At 41.5% G+C, this 23,548-nt stretch overlaps 1 protein-coding gene and 1 long non-coding RNA gene across 7 annotated transcripts in view; both read right to left on the bottom strand.

Annotated features, from left to right (window-relative positions):
- Positions 1-5,085, bottom strand: part of BBX (BBX high mobility group box domain containing) — a 283,637-nt gene extending 278,552 nt beyond the window's left edge. For 4 of the 6 annotated variants that reach the window (XM_060640117.3, XM_060640114.3, XM_060640120.3 and 1 more), the window contains exons 1-3: positions 4,942-5,085; positions 4,416-4,551; positions 1,699-1,770 (exon numbers count right to left, since the gene is read on the bottom strand). The gene's annotated coding sequence lies outside the window, so the exon portion shown is untranslated. Of the gene's footprint in view, positions 1-1,698; positions 1,771-3,874; positions 3,894-4,415; positions 4,552-4,941 lie in introns of those variants that run through there. The other 2 variants (XM_060640115.3, XM_060640116.3) reach the window with 2 other exon arrangements.
- A 6,528-nt stretch (positions 5,086-11,613) lies between these two features.
- LOC132683765 (uncharacterized) lies at positions 11,614-22,186 on the bottom strand. Its single transcript, XR_009612372.3, has 3 exons — positions 21,976-22,186; positions 14,184-15,201; positions 11,614-11,790 (listed from the first exon to the last, which is right to left on the bottom strand). It is a non-coding gene; the product is annotated as an uncharacterized LOC132683765 (long non-coding RNA).
- Between the last annotated feature and the right edge of the window lie 1,362 nt (positions 22,187-23,548).

The following is a 23,548-nucleotide window of genomic DNA, read 5'->3' as shown; positions in this document are numbered from 1 at the left end:
TGTCAGGGTGACTTCTTTGAGATCACTATTACAAGTTTTACACTACAAAAACTACTCTGACTTCAAAGACCAGGCCAGTTCTTGAAAATATTGTTTTAATGAAGCAGTTGTTTGATATCTCAAAGAAATTCAAGAGCTCATCAGATCGCTTTTATTCTGGAAATTACTGATTCCCATTTTAAATTTTGAATTGGTCAAACATATTTCCATGGGGAAAAAAACTGACATTAAAAGTTTGCTCCAGTGAACAAAATAATGTGCCTCACATGTATAAATGTGGTGTTCTTTAGTAAATCAGGAATGCATTTTGAATACTCTTGCCATATGTTCAAAAATGAAAAACTTCTCTTGCAAACAAGCTTAAAAAAAAAAAATCAAAGACACTGAAATCCACATATTTTGGTGTGCACTAAATTCATCTTACAGAACCATCTCATTCTGATTGTTCCAATCAGACTGTTATGTATGTGACACATTAAGAGGTTCTCTTAACTATCTGAAATAATGTGATATTTACATTCCATGAAAGATGTTGGACACCGAGCTTCTAATCACCTAAGGTTCTCAGCAATGTCAAAGTACATTTTGCTACTATACGGAAACTACCAGAGAGGCATGGTCCTCAATTCCTCTTAATATTAAAACCACATTTTAGCAACAAATATAATAGTAATACAATATCCCAAAGAGATAAGGCCCCTTTCCTTTTTCTTTTATGGAAAACTGAGTTGAAGTCTATCTTCATTCACAAAATACAAACTCCATCTTCACTATAGTAACATGATTAAGTAGTACAACTGATTTACACATTTAGTACAACCAGTTTTCTGAATTTATCAGCAATTTGGAATACCTGAGATGTTCTTTACAATTGAGGGGCAAATTGCAAACAATTGGGGCTCACCGTGCTACCTTCGCATGTTCTGTAAACCCTCACCTACACTGTTACTTCTCACAAACTAATTTTTCAGGCACTTGCTGCCCCACACGTTATTTCAGCAATTTTTCCATTTGGGGGCATACGTCTGAAAAAGGCGCTTAAGGGACTTCTGAGTTGTTGTTTATTGCATATACAGGCTTCTAAAATATACCCAATTTCTCTAAGTATATAAATTTTGCAGAAAATTATGATTAATTTGGAAATGTTTATTTGCCTTTTGTATCAGGCCTTTTATATCTAAATACTAGATTTACTATACTGCCTAGTCCACCCTTCCCCACCACAAAAATAACTGTCACAAACAGCACAAGTTACCCAAGACAGAGCACCTAAGAAAGAGTAAGCAAATGTCAGTCACTATAATTAGAGAGGCATTCTGCACAATGCTTCTTTGGGTTTTTAATAATTCTCTCCACTCATAGGCTGCATTCTTTCTACAATATTATCTAGTATTAAATTTCCTAGGCCTTCAACTCTGTAAAATTTCATTATCAACTAAATGACTATTTGAAAATAAGTTTTCAAATGACACTTGCAGATAAATGTGAAATAAACATTTCAACTATCTTAATAATAACAGCAACTGAATTCTAAATACTAAGTATCATAAGTTGATTTCTGCTGTGGGAAACTCAGGGAGACAAGCTTTCTGGGGTGTTGCAACCCCAATAAGCCACCTTCTTATGTGAACAGTAAGGACCCTCAGGTCATTGCTAATAGCCATCCAGCTTCCCTGTAGAAAGAGTTTGCTTACTTACCCGGGAAGGCAAATGGAAAGTACACAGGGAGGAAGATGAACTGCAGCAAAGCCTTTGTCATATGATAGTGACCTATAAAGTATCAAATAAAGGTACATCATCAGTATGGTAGAGCTTTACAATAGAGTCCCAACTCCTGCAACACCTCTGAAGGAAGGTCCTCAAAACCCAGGAGTTCAGCTCCCCACCAACCCCTCCCCCCTGTCTACCTCCCACCCCCACGCGCGAACTGTGGAGCAATACAAGCAAAGAAGCTCCCTGTATTCAAAGAGCTGAGGGTAGCCCAGCTGGCATTCCAGGGTGTCTCCAGCACCCTCACTCCCTACTCCCCGTATGCACAAAGCTGAAAGTTGATCCTGTCTGCAAACCCAAAACCCACACCGCGATCATTCATCAACTTGCACAAGTGATCGCCGCCCCCAGGACAAATACACCAGTAACCAAATCATAGCAATCGATAGGCAGCCCGAGCCTCCACGGTGCCCAGGAGCCGGCTGGAGGTAGCACGGCGACGGCAGCGGGTCCAGGTAGCGCAGCCCTCAGCCCTGCAGACCTGGGGCGGCCACAGCCGTCGCCCAAACGCCCGGCCCCAGTCACAATCCCGAGATTGGAGATCGGAACCGAGCCTGGAAACACATTCGCCAGAGCCCGGGCGGCAAGTGCAGGGCCACCAGGTCTTGGAGGTCGGGGTGGGGGTAGCTAGGAAACCGAGAGGGAGGAAGGGAACGAGGGATCCCACCCCGCCTTTGTTGCTGGTCACCATCAAGTTTGCATCTTAGTACAAAATGTCGATCTTAAAGGCTGACAAGACAGAGGCAGAGGCACAGGGAGAAAGAGAAAGGGAATAGAGTCCATCTTGCTTTGGGGAAGAGGGGGGAGAGAAAAAATGAAGTACAAATCCCACACTCCGGGCGTAAAAGTCTGCTAAACACCTTTCCATAACGGAGGAGCAACGAGTGGGGTGTCCCCGTCCCCGTGCCCGCTCGAACTGGCGGCGGTCTGGGCAGAAAACGCCTCCCTCTCCTCCTCTTCCTCCTCCTTCCCCTCCTCCTCCTCCTCCCTCTCCTCCTCCTCCTCCTCCTCCTCCCGCGGGCCCCGGCGAAGATCCCGCCGCCACCGCCGCTGCCTCCGCTGCCCCCCGGGGAGGCACCGCCGCCCGGCCAGGCGCTGCCATTCCGAGCCTGGACCGCGCGGCGCGCGTGGGGCCCGACGCGGGGTGGCCGCGCGGGGACGTCCGCGCTGGGGACCCCCCGCGCCCCCTCGCCGCGGGCTAGCTACAAAAGTCGCGCGAGCAGAGGTGGCGGCGGCGCGCAGGAGAGGGGGCGCGCGTGGGGCCCCCACGCCGCGAGTGGGCAACCCCAGGGGATGGCGAAGAAAGCCCCTCCCCGCGTGGGGAAAGTACCCCAGGCGCCGGCAGCCCGGCGTCGGCGGCCTGGAGACGAGAACTGGACGTGTCATTAGCAGGACAGGCAATGGTTTCAAAGCCCCAGGCCAATGACCATTAGCAGTGGCAGAGCTCGCTCCGTCCCCATCCCCCACAACCTCCACCCACCTTCCCCTTCGTACCGCCCCCACCTCCACCCCACCTCGCGAAAACTTTTCAACAAGATCCACCTGGACTAATTTGTCCTGAGACAGTTAAAATATTGACTAGACCCTACACACCGGGAGGGAAGGGGAATGCACGCTTTATTTTCCTTTCTACAGAAAGGAAAGCAAAAAATAGCTTCTCTCTCCGTCTCTCTCCCCCCCCCCCCCCTCTGTCGTACATGTTGTGTCTTAGCTTTTTGCATCGTTTCGTTTTACCTTCCTCATTTAGCAGAAATGATCGCGGATATTTCACACATAAACGTGTTCCAGATTCTTGGATTTAGGGTCCTTGTAAATTACTGGACTCGGGTTTGGTCACAGTTACGTTAAGTTTCATACAATACCAAGAAATTAAAAAAAAATAATAAATTTCTGAGGGTAAGCGAACGAGACGAGGTGGAGGAGGAAAAGAAACCTCGAGTCTGATTTCTGTAATTTACTAGCGACCCGGATCGCAGCAAATAACAGTGTAACACGAGTGTGGCTTAAGACGACTGGGGAGCTCTTTCTAGAGGCATCGACCCCATCCCCGGATAAAGGATCTGCAAGTTTTCTGTCATCGCGACCATGCAATGCCATAACTTACCTTCAGAAATAAGACTTTAAACAGCGAAGGCCTTCCTCCTCCCCTCCACCACCACCCCCAGCCTCGCTCTCTCCACCTTAAACTTATTGACACAACATAATCCCACATTCAAGCAAAATCCTGACACAGCCTCCCTCCTCCTCTTCCCCCTCCTCTCTTCCCTCCCGTTCTCTCCTCTCTCCTCTCTCTCTCGCTCTCGTCCCCCCCCCCTCCCGCTTTCCCTCCCTCTTCTCTCTCCCCTTCTCCCTCGCCCTCTTCCCCCTCTCCCCCTATTCTTCCTCCTGGCTACTCTGGCACTAAAACAGCACTTTCTCTACTCGCCGCGCATTTGGTTAGGGGTGGGGGGTGAGAGGGCACGGATCTGCGGGGCCGGAACACCCAAATCCCAACTCTCCAGATGAACGAGCAACTGGGCTGCTGTTCCCGGTCACCGACGCACACGAAACGTTCAATAAATCCACCGAGGGCTGGCTCCTCGTACCTTCCTCCCCTGCCCCAGCTCCCCAGGCCCCACCTCCCCGGCAGGCTGGGATCCACGTACTTTCGCCGAGATGAAGTTTGGGGCTCCCCGGGCGGCCACGAGCCGCCCGCCGGCGTGAGGGCTGGCTCTGTTGTTGTTTTCCTCGGGCTGCTTCTGCCCGCGCCCCGGCTCCCGTGCCCCTCTCGGGCGGCGCTGCCTGTGTGTCGAGAGGTGCTGGTTGCAAACGCAGCCTGGCACCGGCTGGCCTACTACTCCCCAGCCCGGCCCCCAGCCTCCCGCCCGCAGGGCACTGCCTCCGCGCCCCCCGCCCCCCGCCGGCGCGGCCGCCGCGACCCTCGCCCCCGACCTCTCCCGACCCAAAGTTTTGGCGGAGGGGGAAAGTGCCCGGGGAGCGGAGCGGCCAGCGGCGGCTCCGGTCGCGCGGGGTTCCCTCCGTCTTCCTCAAGTCCACCCTACCGGCTGCCGCCGCCGCCGCTGCTCCTGCCGCGGAGTCCTTGGGGCTGCAGCCCGGCGGCTCGCAAGTGAGTAGGAAAACAGAAAGTGCGGGGAGAGCGCCCGGGAAGGGCTGGGGATGGGGGGCGCTTACCTCGCGGGCTCGCCGGGCGTGAGGGCGTGTGTGTGGCTCGCCCTCAGCGGCCAGTCAGGGTTCCTCTATGGGAAAGTGGAGAGGAGCTCGCGGAGCCGCTCTGCCTCCGCTTCACTGTACACTGCTCCACATACAGTACATGCAACCCGGAGAGACTGAAAACACTCATTTTATATAAGGCAGCCTGCCATTGGCCCGCGGCCTGACAGACAGGCCGCGCGGCCAAACAGAAGGCCCGTTACACCCAAACACACGCACACATACACACATTTTACAGAGACACACAAAGATCATCACATTTTCTATTTTCTAATGTTCGGGACCTGTAGACAGTAGGAGAGGACAGGTACAGAGGCCCAGCAGAGTAGGGTAAGGAGGAAAAACCTTGTCTGCACCAAGTTGCTAGGCTTGAAACTGGTGTCCTTTTGACTTGGGAGGGTTATAGTAATAAACTACAACTCCACTGGATATGGAAGTGAGGGTTTTTTTTTTTTTTTTTTAATCGCTGCCGTGTGGTGCCCCATGGAAGAGGCGTGCATTGTGTTATGATTTTACAGCCTGACCTGACTAACAAGTGGCCAAGAAAGGCTTTTAGCAGCCTGGATTTCTTTGGTCAATGGGTTAGCTATCACTTAGGCCAAAATAGTGCAAGATAAGTTTATTGGGGCTATAATGCATTGAGGTTGTTAATGCCTCGTTCGTAGGTAAATTCAGAAAAATCAATACAACAATACACAGAGACAAAGATAAACGTTTTGCTGAAAAAACCTGTCTACTTATAGCTAGTCAGACTACCACAAATCACCTGCGTGGGTATACAAACGGTGCTATAAGGTAGAATAAGTCCTGGAAGATTGTCTATTGACCCCTTCCCTTAAAAATAGACGTTTCGAGTCACTCGATATATGATTTGTATTTTGCATATTGTATATGATATTTACTTTACATATTTCATATCCTACGTGAACATCACATGCTGGATGACTTTTGGGCATGGTGAAGGCAAAGAAGACTGTTCTTTCTGATTTTTTTTTTTCCTGTGATCCATCTTTGGCAGATTACGTTTGGCAGTCCTATATAAACAAGTCAACAGACTGCTGGGTGGTTGGGGGGGTGGGTAACAAAGCTGGAAATTAAGAGGAATAAATTCTAGACCCCATGCTTAAACTAGATGAACAATCTAGAGCAACTAACTTACCTCTTTAATGCTCGGAGTTGGTTTGGGGTTACTTTTTTCTTTTTCTTTTTTTTTTAAGATTAAAATAAGAAGCTCCCCCCAGCTTCCCTTCATTAAATGTTTATTCAGCATCTACTATGTGCCAGACATTATCATAGACCCCAGATGTTTTCTTAAGATTCCTTCTGATTTAAGAGTCTGTGAATTATTCTTAAACACAAACATTTTGAAGATTAAATAAACACAACGATTTTATGGCCTAGATGCATAGCTTTAAAACTTAAAGGAAAACTGAAGAGAACTTACTTCAAATTCCTTTTATTTCCTTGATGCCATCTTAAGGTTTTTCTGTCACTTCCATAAAGTTATCAAATGAGCGTGTGTATATATGAGTGTGTGTAAGAGTGGAAAAGAGAAACAGAGAGAACATTTAAGTTTATGAAGTTTAGAAAACAAATAGTGGTATTTAGAAATGTGCTATTTCGTTTATTTTTTAAAGGAAAATAACTTTTAAAATGAAAAAAGTACATGGAACCACTGCATTTTAAACTGATAGTATTAAAAACTGTATTAATGACACTTAGCATTTATTTGAAAGATGGAACAAAGTGTTCTTTATCCACACACTACACTACAATGAGGTAGGTGCTCAGCATTATTATCTCTATTTTACCCAACAGAGAAATGAGACAGAGACAAATTATATAACCTCCTCGATATTACACAGAATAGCAGTGAAGAAGGAACGTAAACCCAGGACTCTAGTTTTGAGTAACTTGATACTCCTTCCTTCCAAATGACAAACTTCAGGGATAAGAGGCAAATGGAGGAAAATCAGAAAAACTTTCTCAGGATTTCACTGTGCTCTTTTCTGAGGAGGAAAAAAACAGTAAAAACAAGCTGCTGTATTTAATTGCTTAGTTAAATGTTGTGATTATTTGCTAGGGTATTTATTTTATGAAAAATATAAAAGACCAGCCTACCCCTAACCCCTAACCCCCAACCCCAACCATAGGAAAACATCCTTTATTTCTTTATGGTTGCAAAGATTGGGTTGTGTTTCTTTTGGGGGTTTTTTTGTTTTTTTGTTTTTTTTTTTTTTTTGGCTGAATGATGCTTAGCTTAGCAGAATTATTTACAGATACACTTTTCAAACTTTTAGATCACATGTTGCTATCAGCAAAGTGTTTGAGCATGTCCTCTCTCTCCATCTCTCTCTCTCTATCTCTGTCTCTCCCTCTTTGTGTCTTTAAAGTGCACCACTACATGGATATAATATTTACCAATACAAAGCAGATCCTCACAAAAACAAAATGAAAAGGCATGAACTGAAAAATAAAATTAAGAGTTTCATTTTCTTCCTACACTCCTGTGATACAGTCTTAGCACACGCCCCTAAGTTTTGCATTCAACTTTAGAGACCTCTGATAGTGCAAGATGTTGATCAGGACTGATGCAAGAGAGCATATAGAAGTGCATAGAAATGTCTCACTGCAAGACATTACTGTTACTGGAAAACTGGTGAGTCCACAGAGGCTTTAAATTGGGAGAATGACACATTTTTTAAGATGCATTTTATATATTGGTGGTGTATTAGGCATCATATGGCAGTATAAGCTATCATTCAATATTCTTTTGCAGATCCTTTATTGAGAGGGATCTATGTGTTAGACACTTGTGTATGCCAGATTCTGGAAAAGGAAAATTGCCTGCTCTTAGGAGAAGCAATGGAATGGACTATCAGTCTCCTGTATAATAGATAAGACCTCACCGCTAAGGAAAAGAGGCTTAGAACTTAATATAATATGGTATTTTACCATTTAGGAAATACTTTTTATATTTTTATACTCTCATTTGAGAATAAATATTAAGACATTTTAAATGGCAGTGATACTCAAAAATTGAAAATATGATCAAGAAAGGGGTGCCTGGGTGGATCAGTTGGTTGAGCCTCCAACTTTGGCTCAGGTCATGATCTCACAGTTCCTGAGTTTGGGCCCCTTATAAGGCTCTGTTCTGACAGCAGAGCTTCATACTGCTTTAGATCCTCTGTCTCCCCCCACCCTGCCCTGCCCCCCCTGCTCACGCTTTCTCAAAAATAAATGAAACATTTTTTAATATGATCCAGAAAAATAATAACTTTTATAGAGTTTATTCAATTTTCATAATAGAAGGTTATTAAAATAAAAACAACTGATTGTTGTCTCTGTAAAAGGACATTTAAAAGGTTCTATAAAAAATTTTAAAAATAAAAAGGTCTACATTTTTCCTTTCTTGTTTTCAGATTTGATGATCAAACAAAAGTGGAGTTTACAAGGTTAGCACACTTCTCCTTCTCATGGCCTTGATTGTCCATTTTCTTAATTGTATTTGATAGGAATCTTCTATTACAAAGTAATTTTGGGAGACTAAACTTAAATATGTGTGTATACACATATGTATAAGTATACATTTATGTAAACATGTCTATAAATAACATTCATTTCCTTATTTTAAAAAATGTTTTAAGTTTTTATATTTGAGAGAGAGTGTCCGTGTGCACATGTGCTCATGCATACAAGCAGGAGGAGAGAGACAGAGAATTCCACGCAGCCTCCTCGCTGTCAGTGCAGACCCCAATGTAAGGCTTAATCTCCCATGAGATCATGACCTGAGCCAGAATCAAGAGTGTGGCGCTCAACCAACTGAGCCAACCAGGCACCCTTATTTCCTTATTTATACACTGCTTCTTTATACAGTCCTAATTGAAATCCTGATTTCACCACTTCCTAACTCTGTAACTTGGAAAAATTCCTTAATCACTCTAAGACTCCGTTTTCTTATTTGTAAAATAGGGATGGTAAGACTAACCATAAGTGAAATAATCCATGTAGAATACTGAAGCCTGGAACCTACTGAACATTCAGTAAATATTAATTTTATTTATATTTCACACAGAAAAAGCCAATAACAGCTGCTTTACAGAAAGTTTTCTAAGACTTAATCAGAACATCAAATAGAGTTCATGGAACCTGTTGCAACTTACTCAGCCAGTGTTTGTAATTTCCCTTTAGCCTCCATTCTGCCAATTCCAGCATCTCTGTACTTAAAAGGGATGTCAGACAGATCCCAGGTTAAAGCAAACATCCCATTGAGTGAGCATTACTAGGCACCTAAAAAGGCAAACTTGTAATAAATCCCTTTTTGAGACCAGCTTTGTTTTGCCCTTGGAAACTTTAGGTCGTTACAGTGATGAGGGTCTGCCTTAAATAACAATTTTTGACTTGCACTTGACCTTGCTAGCTTCCATTTTTTTTCCTCTATAAGAAAAAAAAAAAAATAGAGCATACCTCTCTCCTCAAGGCCAAATCAAAGGGACTAAAAATTGAAACGGGCGGTTGAACCACTTTTTAGCACCAATGCAAAAATTCCTAATTGTGAAGAGAACCACCTTATACTAGATCCCAGCAGAGTTGAAGATAGCAATGAAGGAAGAGATTATCCAGCTTTCCTAGAGTGATTTTTGGCAAAGTATCTTGGAATTCCCCCTCTCCTGTGATCTTCTATGGCATTTGATCTAGATTACTCTTAAGGCATTCAAATGCCTTGCCTTGTATTACATTATTTGTGTGTAAAGAAAAGAAACACCTAAAGAAATGATGATGTCTTGCTGATGGTTTTATTTTACAACAGTGGCTAGCATAATAACGTGCACATTGCCTAACATGTAACAGTAACTCAAGGAAGATTTGCAAAACAAAGAACAAAGGAAGTAAAAACAAACTAAAAGTCTATAAATTATAAGAAGGATCAAAGAGAACAAAGATGAGAGTGGTGCCAGAGAAAGTTGGGTATCTCACAAAATGGGGAGTTACCCATCTGAGATATCTTAGATACATGTGAGATGGCCTAGCATATTCACTAATATCCACATGAGCTAGGTGAGACAAAGAAAGGGACTTTCTTTTTAAAGATGAAGAAAATTAAAGCAAGTAATGTGTAAATGATTCCCTCAGTATTATACAACTAGTAGCAAAGCTGAATTAGTACTAAGGTTCTAGACAGCTAGTTCTGCAAACTCTCTGCCCTGGGAGAGAGAAGGAGGGGAAGTCACCAAGGAGTCTCTTAAGGATCATACCATAAAAATAGGTCTCTAAGTGGATGAAGATTTTACACTAATGGATTTGATAATAAAACCAGTAAGCACTGACATTAGCATTAGATGGTCTTTCTAGCCAGCATCTCATGACAAGCTTCAACAATACCCCCAATGAGGACCATTTAATATGACACATCCAACTCCTGGGAACTCCCTTCTTCCCAAGGCCATCTATTTCATTTTCTAACAGTTTTGACCACCACAGAGTTCTTCCTGATATTTAACATAAATTCTCTCCTCTAAGTATTATCCATTGTTCTTTTTCCTATTCCTTTGTTACCACACAGAACAATCTAATCCCTCTTCCATGTAGCACTTGAAATATATGAAGACAGCTATCATGGTTCCCTCCTGCCTTGAGTTGTGTCTTTTTCAGACAGTCTTATTTCCTTAGAACATTCTTCATAGGTCACCATTTTCAATTCTTGGTCTCCTCTCAAACCCTGCCTATTGTCTTTGTTGGTGTTCCTTCAAGTGGGACATCTAGAGCAGGTGGGGGGTGGGGGTGGGAAGACTGAGGCAGTGTAGAGTACAGCATGACCATGACTCCCTTATCATTGATACAAAATTTCTATTACTGCAGCCTAAGATGGAACTTGCTTTTTTGGCAGTCACATCTCTCTGCTAACTGATTTATTTATTATTCACAAAAGAAAAATAAATGTTTTTTTAAATGTGGGCTGTTAAGCCATGCCTCCTCCATTCTGTATTATATAATTTATTTTGGGGAAACTGAGGCATAAGCCTGTATAACCCTGATGTTATACAGTGGTTAAGAATTGAGGCTCAGGATTTATAACAACACGGGTTAAAGCTTTGCTCAGCACTTACTAACTTTTTTTTTGCTAACTTTTTTTTTTGTATGCTGGCTATTTCATTCAACATGTTTGCTATTGATCTCACCGTCTTTCATCCATTCACAAATCTGATGCCTTCTCTACATTTTTCCAAGTCATGTTTAAAGCACTGTCTAAGGCAGAACCCAGAGCACATATCTCCCAAAAGGTTAACATTATTTATTGGCACTCCCATGGCCACAATTCTTGAACCTGTGATAGAGCCACCTAATTTCACCTAAATTAAAAAAATTTAAAACTAAAGGGATGCCTGGGTGGCTCAGTTGGTTAAGCGTCTGACTCTTGATTTCTGCTCAGGTCATGGTCTCTAGCTTTGTGAGATGGAGCCCCATATCAGACAGTGCAGAGCCTACTTGGGATTCTCACTCTGTCTCTGTCTCACCCCCACTTGCTGCCTGTCTCTCAAAATAAACAATAAGACTTAAAAAAAAAAAGTTTAAGCCTAAATAAATGTATAAAGATTAATATGGTGATAACGTAGACACTTTATTTCTTAACATATTATTAATTGCCTTAGATTTCTTTATAAGAAATAAAACATTTTAGGGACACATGGGTGACTCAGTTAGTTAAGTATCCAACTCTTGATCTCAGCTCAGGTCTTGATCTCAGCTCAGGTCTTGATCCCAGGGTCATGAGTTCAAGCCCTGTGTGGGGCTACATGCTGGGAGTGGAGCCTACTTTGCAAAAAAAAAAAAAAAAAAAAAAAAAAAAAGAAAGAAAAAAGAAATAAAACATTTTATATACAACTGAAGCCCCCTTTCTGTGTTCCAATTCCTCTCCATTTCTCCTCAGAGGTGACCATTATTTTTCAATTTCACTCTCATCCTACCTTTTTTTCTTTCTTTCTTTTTTTTTTTTTTTTTTTTTTTTGCAGCCCACTCATGATAATACCTGATGTGGCTTTATCAAAGAAAAGGCTTTATGAAATTTTCATAATTTTCATTCACTACTGTTAGTTAGAGAAGAATTCTTTGGTGAATGGGATATACTAACTGATTAATTACAGTGAAAACAGGTAATTTTGGAAGGATATGGAATGGCTCTTAGAAATAAAAGAAAAGCTAGGGAACTTATTCCAGAAAGCCCAAGAATACTGTCAACTCAAGGAGATCACTTTCAGGTGAAAATATCTTTGTTCTCATTATGATGAATTTGCTCAAACTCCTTCCATCCTTTCTTTATGTCACCAAAGAGAATAGAATGGAAGAGTCCAATCACCTTTACCCAAGTTTTAAGTTCACCCTTTGTCCAGTTAGAAGAGGAGATTTTGCAGAGCACCTGGGTGGCTCAGTCAGTTAAGTGTCTGACTTCTGCTCAGGTCATGATCTAGAGCTTGGTGAGTTTGAGCCCCACAAGGTCAAGCCCTGCGTTGGACTCTGTGCTGACTGCTCAGAGCCTGGAGCCTGCTTCAGATTCTGTGTCTCCCTCTCTCTCTGCCCCTCCCTCGCTTGATCTCTTTCTCTCTCTCTGTTTTTCTCTCAAAAATAAATATTAAAAACAAAAAAGAACTGTTTAATGGAAGATGACATTTTGCTTGACTCTCCCAAGCAGATTGCATGTTTACCTGGGGTAGAGAAGATAGGCCAGTGGTGGAGGCTTCAGGGAGTTGAGTTTGGAGAGAAAAATTTAGGTGGATGCAACGTATTGGTAACATTCTTGTTCTTGGTGGACTCACAGGTGTTGGTTTGATAACTTACATAGATGTTACATTATTCTTTTGCATGTAGCAAATATATTTTGAAAGTAAAAGTAAACTTTAAAAAAAGAAAAGGGGGGAGGGAAGCTTGCATATGAAGAAGGATTTTCATTTCCCAAAGTAAAATTGTAGTACTAGTAAGAGAAGGCAAATAGATGCTGGGCAGGTGAAAACAGATTTGTAACATCTCCAACAGCCACAGTGCAACTAAGCTATCAAGTTATGAACCCTGTTACAAAAGAAAAATAGGCTTAGGCTAGTCTCAGTGACCCTATGCCGAGTCTAAGTGTGCCCAGATTTTTCTTCCTTCCTTTACCTACCTTTCATTTCATTTCAAGGACCATAAAGCCACTCAGATAAGCTTAAGAAAAAGGGGAAGTTAATTGTGCAAATATTGGGGTCTCTCGCAGAACTCAAGGGCAATAAGAATAATTAGGCTTGGAAACAAAAGTGCATTACCTTTATTGCTGTCTTTGTCCCCAGGTCAGGGGCAAGTATTCACCTGTTTTCAGAGGGCTGCCCTTTTGGTGTTTATGGACAGAAACAGTTTTCTTAAGTAAATACCAGAATGGGAGGCTATAAGGAGTAATTCTGTTACCTAGAACTTTCTAGAATCTTATCTAGACCCAGTGTCTCATTTACCACCTATAATTTGCAGAATCCACCTTTTTCCTCTTAATCCTAAGAAATTTCAGTGCAGTTATTCAGAATGTTTATGGCCTGGTTTTCATACCTACATAATGTTCAGAAGTAAGTGATTTCTTAATACTGTACATTTATTTGTTATATTCCTTGATTCCTTCCAGAGAGGATTTCAGTTGGTCTTCAACAGTTCAAATTTTACTACATGTTTTCCCTAGACTCTCAGATATTATTCAATAGATCTTGGATCTCTCAACTCATTTAGAGTGCCTAGGTGGTCTCTTAATTTTCTTTAACATATTTTTTACTTTCTGTTACATTCTATAGCAAGCTACTCAAACTAGCTGAAGAAAGGAGGATTTGTTAGATTCACTGCACAGGTAAGGTTACAGCAAGGGACAACAGCTATAATTTAAACCCCAAAAGAAGTGGAGTTATCGGGCCTGGGAGGTAGGCATTAGGCCGGGGACATTGAAGGTACAGCTGCAATGCCGGAAGTACAGCTGGCAGAAAGGTTGCTTTTTCCTGAAGTGGAATAGGACTGACAGGAGAGGCATACAATGGAGAAGTTAACTAAAACAATGATTTCTTGAGCTAAAAGAGATAAAACTAAGGGAAGGGGAAGGGTTGTGTTGAATGATGGGTTTTGTATGAATTCACCTCTAGGCTCACCTTCACCATATGGGAGTTCCTGAAAACAAACAAGCAAATATATTGAAGTTGACCTACCAGAAAGGACAGCTTTAAAAAGAACAATGTGATGGTGCTTGAAAAGGCGGCATTAAATACACTTCCTCAAATTAGGCTGAAGTCTCTTTACCGAAGAATTGAGTCCAGGTTTTAGGAGTACTTTGCTATTTGGAAAGGGATGGTTTCCTTTTCTGTCGCTTGACACTTTTTCTTACAATACTATCTTCTTCCTCATTTAAAAACAAACTTTCTAATCTGCTGAATTGCTGAAGTTGTCTTTCTAAATTTCAGATTGACTCTTGTAAGTTTGTTAAAGTACTGCCCTTTGGCCAGATGTATTCAAAAAAAGAAAAACTGAAATGAGTTACTTTGCTTGTCACCACATTGAAGGAGAAGGGAGAAAAAAGAGAAAAGAAGGAAAGAAACAGGAAGGGAAGGAAGAAAGACTTAATTGAGGAAGTAAGGCTGAGATGAGTTCAGAAGCCACCCACCCTTGGCTCTGACTTTGCATTCAGATGTGACCTGAGAAGGGTTGGGGAGGCGGAGGCAGTAAATACCAAGAAAACCTTTCTCTAAGTAGATAATTCTGAATTAGAGACAGAAAGCCTCTTCAGCAGTACCTGGGTCCCTAGCCTTGGACAGAGGGATAAGGGTCTCTCTGCCTTCTAAGTGCCCAACTACTGTAGACATCACCAAGTCAGTGGCTGCACACGAACAGGTATCCTGTCATCATCCTGACTTAGACAATGTGTGTCCTTCCTACCGAGCCTTAATTGCGAAGTAGAGTCCCAGAGTTCCTTCTCTCCAGGCAGACTTGCTTCTGTTTAGAGGAGAAAAACAGGCAGCAGAAAGCCTTCACTTTTTCATCCTCCACCACTCCATCAAGGCTTCCCTTCCTAATTTGGGGGCTGGATCTCCCAACCTTCACAGATTGGAGTGGTCTCTAGCACTCCAAAAGAATGGGAGCCACCAATTGGAAAGTTATCTCAAAGTGATGAATGGAGAAGTGTTGGTCCATGGTCTTGGTGGTCATCTGAGAAATCATGGCTTTGCAATCCTGAGTGAAGTAAAGAAGAAAGAGGCATTCAGTAAAGCGCACCTATTATTTCGGTGAGGTTGGAAGAAAGAACCAAGTTCTAGGAGCCACTAGTTTCATGCGGTCAATCATTCATTAATTCATTCAACATTTACTAAGTGCCTTCTCTTTGCCAGGTACGGTGGCTCTTGCAAGAGACACCAGGCAGATGCAGTTCCTGCTTATGTTCTAGCAGTGGAGACAGATGTGATATACAACATAATAAAAAACGTTCCTTGGGGGGCGCCTAGGTGGCTCAGTCAGTTAAGCATTCCAGCTCTGGTCATGATCTCACAAGTTCGAGCCCGGCGTTGGGCTCTGCACTGACAGCATGGAGTCGGCTTGGGATTCTCTGTCTCCCTGTGTCTCAGCCCTTCCCCCTAACACACGCATGCATGTGCACTCTCACTCTCTCTCTCAAAAATAAAATAAACATTTAAAACAATGCTCCTTGGATTCAGAAAGAGAGGCAGAACAACCAGTTCGCAGTGCTGGAAGAATCTAAAACTGAAGGAACAATTGCAGGATCTGAGGCTGCCCAAGGTTTAGCTGTTTTAAAGAGTAAAGAGGTTTTCTTTAGTCAGGTAAGGAAAAAGGATGAATTATGAGATATATAGATCTTAAGTTGGCTTTATATTCTAAGTGAAAGAAAATGGCACTTTTGTACATGTCCTTTTTATGATTTTTGTGGTCAGTTTTATTCGTTTTTAAATTCTAGGGTTTGTGTGTAGTAGTGAATGGTTGGGAGAGATTATTATTATTTTTTTTAATGTTTATTTTACTTTTGAGAGAGACAGAGTGAGCAGGGGAAGGGCAGAGAGAGAGAGGGAGACACAGAACTCAAAGCGGGCTCCAGGTTCCTAGCTGTCAGCACAGAGCCCAGCACTGGGCTGGAACCCACGAACTGTGAGATCATGACATGACGGAAGTCAGATGTTTAACCAACTGAGCCACCCAGGCTCCCCAAGATTATTTTGTTTGCTTCAGAAATTTCAATAAAAGGCTAAAGGTATTAGGAATATTCAGGAAAAAAAAGTTTAGAAGTATTAGTAATTATAAGAAGATATGTCAGGAAATACTACACACAGGAGATTTCAGGTGGCAGCTACATTGAACAAAAAAGAAAGTTTATGTGCTAGCAATAAGAATGACTATTTCCATAGTTAAATCATGTTTGGTAAGAATGACAAACACTGGATATTGATGTAGATTTTAGATTTTTTTATATTTTGGAGAGGCATAATTACATTTTGATTTTATGTCATTTCTTATGGAAGAGACCTGTTACTCTACTGGGATCGTGTATCCTCAGTAAGCTTTGCAATTTGTATTGATATTTGCTTTATCTGTGCATGTTCATAGGGTGTGTGTGAACTGAGGCTCCCAGTGGAGGCAGAATTGCTTAGAGCTTAAGAGCTGGGGCTTCTGGAGTCAGAAAGATCTGAATCCGAACACTGCTTCTGCTACTTACTAGTTAGTTGTATGACCTTGGACAAACTTCCTAAACCTACCAAGCCTGAGGCCTCAGTTTCCTAAACTGGAAGATGGGGATTAGTGTGATTCCTACCTCTGCAGCTTGTTGTGGGGATTAAACAAGATGCTGCATGTAAAAACAATCCCTGACGATAAATAGTAGCTTTTGTTTAACTAAGGATTGTTATATAGAGGAATGTTTTGTGTCCAATGATATGGAGCACTGGAAGATAAATAGAAATTTTATTTCCCATGGGGTGATCATTGAAATGCTTGAGAAATTTGGGTGGACTATTCTTTGAAGATTGCTAAAATTTAATATGGTGGCACAGTAATTGCAATGGATGGAAAGAACTAAATATTTCCTTCTGGTTTCTTGGTTTTTGTTTTTTTACAACATAGTGGTGTTCACAATTATTTAGGTAACACTGAAGAATTTCAGAGTATTTATGCACTTCTGGCTTAACTTGTTTAGGATTCTTAACGTGTCAGTAGTAGAGCAAGAATTCGTTTTTAGCTCCACATTACCGCTGCACCCTTAGCACTCAGCAGTCTTATGATAGCATTTTTCAAAATGTGGTTCATCAGAATCACCCAGGTGACTTGTTTAAAATTCAGATTCCTGGCCCTGACGTGTGAAGAAGTCTCTGAATTTCAAATAAATATACCAACCCAGCTGAATTTTATCAACACCTCAGTTTAAGAATGACTAGACCACACACATGTGAGCTGTACTCTGGAAGCTCCTTCTGTCAGGTTGTGCTTCTTCTTTAAATAGTAACTTGTGTGAAACATTTATGGGACACACCCTAACATCTTCACAGGACATAAAGCTTTTTGTTCTCTATGCCTTAACCACCATTCCAAATCACTTGATTAATAATGATTTACTTTCTCTCATAGCCTTCAGAAACATTTGCCTTTCCCTGCTTGTGGTGGTAACAGCTAAACTATTACCTTATCCTTGTTACTGTGGTAGGGCTGAGGGTGGGGCAAATGTAATAGATGTATGATTGGAGTCCATGGGGAACCCCTGGTTTACACAAACTTCTCCATAGTTGAACTTGCTAAATCTGGCCTTTCTTTCCCCAATCCTTAAAGTCTTACATACTCCTGGCATAGATTCCCACGCTATCCCCAACCTACATATCCCTGGCCCTTCTGTCCTGATCACTACTCAAGATCCATTTTGATCACGTCAGGCCAGATACCTGCACTTGCTCCCTGACTCTGCTTCTAGAAGAAATTTGTTAGCCATGAAGGCAGTAAAAAATTATATTTCCACGTTCCAGTTTGTAAACAGAAAAGAAATACTGTGTACGTGTAAAAGTGTCAATGGGAGTTTTGGGGTGGAGGAGAGGGAGGGAAAGACACCTATGAAGGCAGGGGCAAGGTCTCTACTTTACATTGCCTGACCTACATGGTTACAGGCAAAGAGATGCATGAGCCATGGAGGCAGATCTGATGCCTGCTGCCCCCAATATGTTGAATCTGTGAACACTGAGCTTGCTAAGCCATTTTCTACTGCCCAGACAACATGACAGATTTGGATATTTGAAGTTCTGTGGTTTCGGTGATTGGTTGGTGAAACAATGGTGATTTACCTTTAAAAAAATTTTTTTGACGTTTAATTATTTTTGAGAAAGAGACAGTGTGTGTGTGTGTGTGTGTGTGTGTGTGTGTGTGTGTGTGTGTCTGTCTGTCTGCAAGCAGAGGAGAGGCAGAGAGAGAAAGGGAAATACAGAATCTGAAGCAGGCTCCAAGCTCTGAGCTGTCAGCACAGAGCCCGACATAGGGCTCGAACTCAGGAATCGCAATATCATGACCTGAGCTAAAGTCAGAGGCTTAACTGACTGAGCTACCCAATGGCCCCTTAATTTTTTTTTAATGTTTATTTATTTTTGAGAGAGAGAGAGACAGAGTGCGAGCAGGAGAGGGGCAGAGAGAGAGACACACAGAATCTGAAGCAGGCTTCAGGCTCCAGGTTCCAGGCTCCAGGCTCCAGGCTCCGAGATGTCAGCACAGAGCCCCATGCAAGGCTCAAACCCACAAACCATGAATTCATGGATTCAAGCCCCATGTTAGGCTCTTCACTGGCAATGTGGAGCCTGCTTGGGATTCTCTCTCTCTCCTTCTCTCTCTGCCCCTCCCCCACTCATGTGCTCTGTGTCTGTCTCACTCTCAAAATGAATAAATGAATAAACTTTAAAAAAAAAGAGAATATTTTTAGGAGATCCTCCTAGATTTTTTTTTTTAAGATTTTATTTTTAAGTAATCTCTACACCCAACATAGAGCTCGAACTTACAACCCTGAGATCAAGATTCACATGCTCTACCAACTGAGCCAGCCAGGCACCTCCTAAATAGACATTCTTTAGGTAGTAAATTTGGAGATTGCAACTCAGGAAAGCAAAATCTCTTCCACATGAATCAGCTAGTGTCCTACAAAAGAAACCTGTCCACTTAGCCACTTTAGTAAAATTTGGCCTATGTGCTAAGATGGCCCCATCCACACTCCACGGGATAGAATTACATAGTCTGCACCAAACAGTGTTACACACATGGGCTTTGGAGTCAGATGTGGGTTTTTTTAGTCTTGGGTCCACCCCTCACCAGATGTGTGAACCCATACAAGTTCTATAGCCTCAGTTTTATCAACTGTAAGGTAGATTGATCGTAGCTGTGGGGAGAAGAGTAAGATGATGGATAGAAAGCTCTTTGTGTTATGTCTGGCATACAGTAGCTTTCACTCAGACTTCTTTCTTCTGTCTTCTTAGGATTCTATTGTCTCCATCTTTGCTTTGCACCTTGTCCAAGACTTTTTTGAATGTAACCATGTGATATGTCGAGATGTGCCTAACTTCCTATTCTTCATTTTCTCAGTTTCTTTTTTTCAGCAAATATTTCCTGAGTGCATGCTCTGTGCAAGGTGCACTAGTCAAATCAGAGAACAAAACAGATAAAAATACTTGCCCTTATGGAGCTTACATTCTAATTGAGGGGAGCAATATAATAGACGACAGAGTAAATAAGCTAATTACATAATATGCCAACAGGATAAGTGTTATGGAAAAAGAGAGAACAGGGGAAGGGAGACTGTGTGTGGGCGTAGAGGTGTTCCAATTTTAAATGGGGATGATCACGATAGGCCTTACTCTATTGTTTAAACACAGAGAGAATGGGAAATGCCATGAAGTCATACAGAGTTCACTATCCTTGGGTAACTAGGTAAACGTGAGAGGCTGGAATGCCTAAAGGAAGTGGAGCCTCATTCTTTAATTTTTCAAATGCAGCAGCAAAGCCAGCAGAAGGAATTTAGTAATGCTCACCCATTCGGTGGCAAGAACTGTTTTTGTTGATCTTCTTTTTGACCTGACTCACCTGTTGTCTCTAAGGCCATAGAATGTTTTTCCCTTTCTCCCTTTGGTTTCATGTCTCAAGACCTTGGGAAATATTATCAATAAAAGAGGAGAAATTAGGGCTTCTTATGCTACATCTCTGTGTTTTATGTAACAGAAATCCTTTGCAACTCAGGGAAACATATGTGATTTAGTTATAAAGCCATGATTGGGTTTAACTTTAGACAATTTTTATTAAAACAAAGTAGCATATTTTTTTCTTAAGGCTAATAATGGAGGAAGATCCCTGCAGTGGAATTCAGAGTCTGGGGTCTGCCCACTAGCTATCATGAGACAGTTCTGTGTCCAAGACTTTCTTAGCTGGGAATTGCAGGTGGGAGGAGGTATCTCCTCCACCTCTCTAATTTTGTGAGTCTTTGAAAAGCTCCAAGAAAATTTCTCTCCTAGAAACTAAAACAGGTATAATGTGTGGGCCTCTAATCTCTTGACATCTACTTTATTGAAAACTGCAATTAAGGTGATTTGTCCATTTTTGGATAGGAACAAAAGTGGAGTGGTAATCTTCCTCATACTATTTGTGCCTCTTTACTTTTCATGGTATAAAAGAAGGGAAGAATGCTTTCTTACCACATACTGCTCATCAGTATTTTTTTAAAAAAGAGATCCTACATTTATTTGATTTCTCTAGTTTTTTTAAGTAACCTCTCTTCTCAATGTGGAATTTGGACTCACGACCCTGAGACCAAGAGTCGCATGCTCTACTGACTGAGCCAGCCAGGCGCCCCTGCTCATCAGCATTTTTGCCATATACATGGAATTTCAGGGCCTTACCATCAGATGTTATCTATCAAACACTTAAAATATTTCAGTATTTATAAACCTAGAGAGACCTACAAGTGACAAAGGCATGCCCTCAAGGTCTCAAAGCCCCCATTTTTACTTATCATCATTATTTTTATATCAGAGTTAATTATATTAGTAATATAAGTATATATTATAACCTCCATTTTACATGGCAAGAAATTGAAATGCACACAAAAGTCTACTAAAAAAATATCAAATGTCTCCATTCCGCAAACCCACACCTTTCCTTAATCTTCTGAACTAAGGATTGGCAAACTAGGGATCTGCCTGGAGGCCAAATCTGCTTTCCCTTCCCTCCTTCCCCCCAAACCTGTTTTTATATGGTTTTTACATTTGTTAACAGTTGAGAAAAATCAAAAGAGTAATATTTTGTGACACGTGAAAATTATATGAAACTCCTAGTTCAATGTTCATAGATAAAGGTTTAGTGGAACACACCTACTCCCATTACTTATATATTATCTGCTTATGTATATGACCACTTTCTCTCAAAAATAGCCAAGTTGCGTAGTTGTGACAGAAATCATATGGCCCACAAAGCCTAAAATATTTACTGTCTGTCCCTTTACAGAAAAAGTTGCCAATCCCTGGTCCAGACCATATGGGTGTCTTTGTTAGGGGTCTAAGGAGAACATATGTAGACTCATGGCATTTCAGCTCTGCCTTATTTTACATATACTTGCACAGGGTACCAAGAAAACTACACATGTCTTCTCCCATGTTGCTGCATTTCCTCCTTTATGGATTGGTTACTCGTTGGTTCTTGTTATTTTTGGACATTCCTATTTGTTCATTTGTTCATTCATTCACTCCACAAGTCCTTATGGTGCACCTGCCTGGGAAAGCATAACTAATGAAAAGTAGCTTGACTAGTTCATTTTTAGAGACAAGTAATAGGCAAATATAAACCATTATTCTATAGTAGGAAGAAGCACCACCCTAAGATTATGACTGGGGCAAAAAGGAAAGTATTTGGCTCAGCTGAGGGGTTGGTGAGGCTTCCTAGGAAGACACTTGAACTGCGGATTGGAAGAGGATAAAGTTTGGGGAGGGAACATACATTTCATATTAGAGCAATACAGTAGTCCACCCTTATCTGTGGCCTTGCTTTCTGTGGTTTCAGTTACCTTCAGTCAACCGTGGTCCGGAAGCAGATGATCCTCCTCCTAATGTATCATCAGAAGGTCAGTAGTAGCCTAATGCTACATCACAATCCTGTGTTATTCGCCTCACTTCCTCTCATTACGTAAGCATTTTATCATCCCACATCATCATAGGAAGGGTGAGTACAATGCAATAAGATCTTTTGAGAGAGAAAGCCCACATTCATTTAACTTCTATTACAGTATATTGTTACAATTGTTCTATTTTATTATTATTGTTGATCTCTAACTGTGCCTAATTTGCACATTAAAATTTATCATACGTGTATATGTGTAGGTAAAAACATATATACATAAAAGTCATATATACATATATGCATGTATATAGGGTTTGGTAGTTTGGTACTATCTATGGTTTCAGGCATCCACTGGAGGTCTTGGAATGTATCCCCCATGGATAAGCAGTGGGGGGGTGTGGGGGGTGGGAGGGAAACTACTATATTTTCCAAGATCTGTATTTGTCAGGGTTCAATGTAGGAAAGAGAAACCAAAGTAGTCATTTTAAGAAGGAAAGGACTTAGGATGCATGGATAATTAGGACAAAATTATGGAAGGGCCAGAAAAATAGGCTACGGGCTGGCCCACCAGGACTGATTCCCAAAAGACTACAGTACTGTCATACTGAGGCCATGACTGGAATTATTCAGTCCAAGAACACATTGCCATCCACTGATGCTGCTGCTGGAACTCTGCCAGGGAAAAGGATCTCTACAAAATTGCTAGCCAGTAGAAAAAAAGGCAGGAGAGCAGGACCATGGCCTCAGCTCTGTTTTAAATATCTACATCTCACAGGGGTACATCTATTTTATGCATTTAAAACTCTTGCTGCAAAAGAAGTCAAGGGACGCCTAGCTGGCTCAGTCAGTAGAGTATGTTACTCTTGATCTTGGGCACGTGAGTTCAAGCCCCATGTTGGGTATAGAGATTACTTAAAAATAAATAAATAAATAAAACTTAGGAAAAAAAGTTGAGAAAAGTAGCATCAGCTTTCTAGAGAAGTTGAGCAAGCCAAGCCACAGAATCCACCACATTTTTAGAATCAATGTCACTGTCCGTTCAAGGAATTGCAAATAGCTTGGGATGGCTAGAGTAGTAGTTCCCAAACAGTCAAGGGTGTTTTAACTTCAAAATGTTGAGCCCCTGATGCACATGACAGTAGTTATATTTTAACATCCTATGATTGAGAAATATATTGCAAATAGTTGTATTTAAGTAAATTTTTATTTTGTTAATCACAGTAGCAAATACATACATTTGGAAGATGACGGTGTTAACAATAGCTGATCTCTATTGCATGCATTATGTACATTAACTAATTTAATTGTAATGCATATATATTCAAGCTGTATCATTTGTTCAATCAACAAATAATGGCCTAGACCACTTTTTTTTGTGTGTTCCAGAAGTCTTCCATGATGTCTGGGGACCTAGGTATTTTATTTTATTATTATTTTTTTAAGTTTATTTATT

This window comes from Panthera onca, chromosome C2 (assembly GCF_046562875.1).
Source record: "Panthera onca isolate mPanOnc1 chromosome C2, mPanOnc1 haplotype 2, whole genome shotgun sequence".
Classification (NCBI taxonomy): domain Eukaryota; kingdom Metazoa; phylum Chordata; class Mammalia; order Carnivora; family Felidae; genus Panthera; species Panthera onca.
The sequence above is the reverse complement of the archived record's forward strand: the minus strand, read 5'-3'. Positions and strand labels throughout refer to the sequence as shown.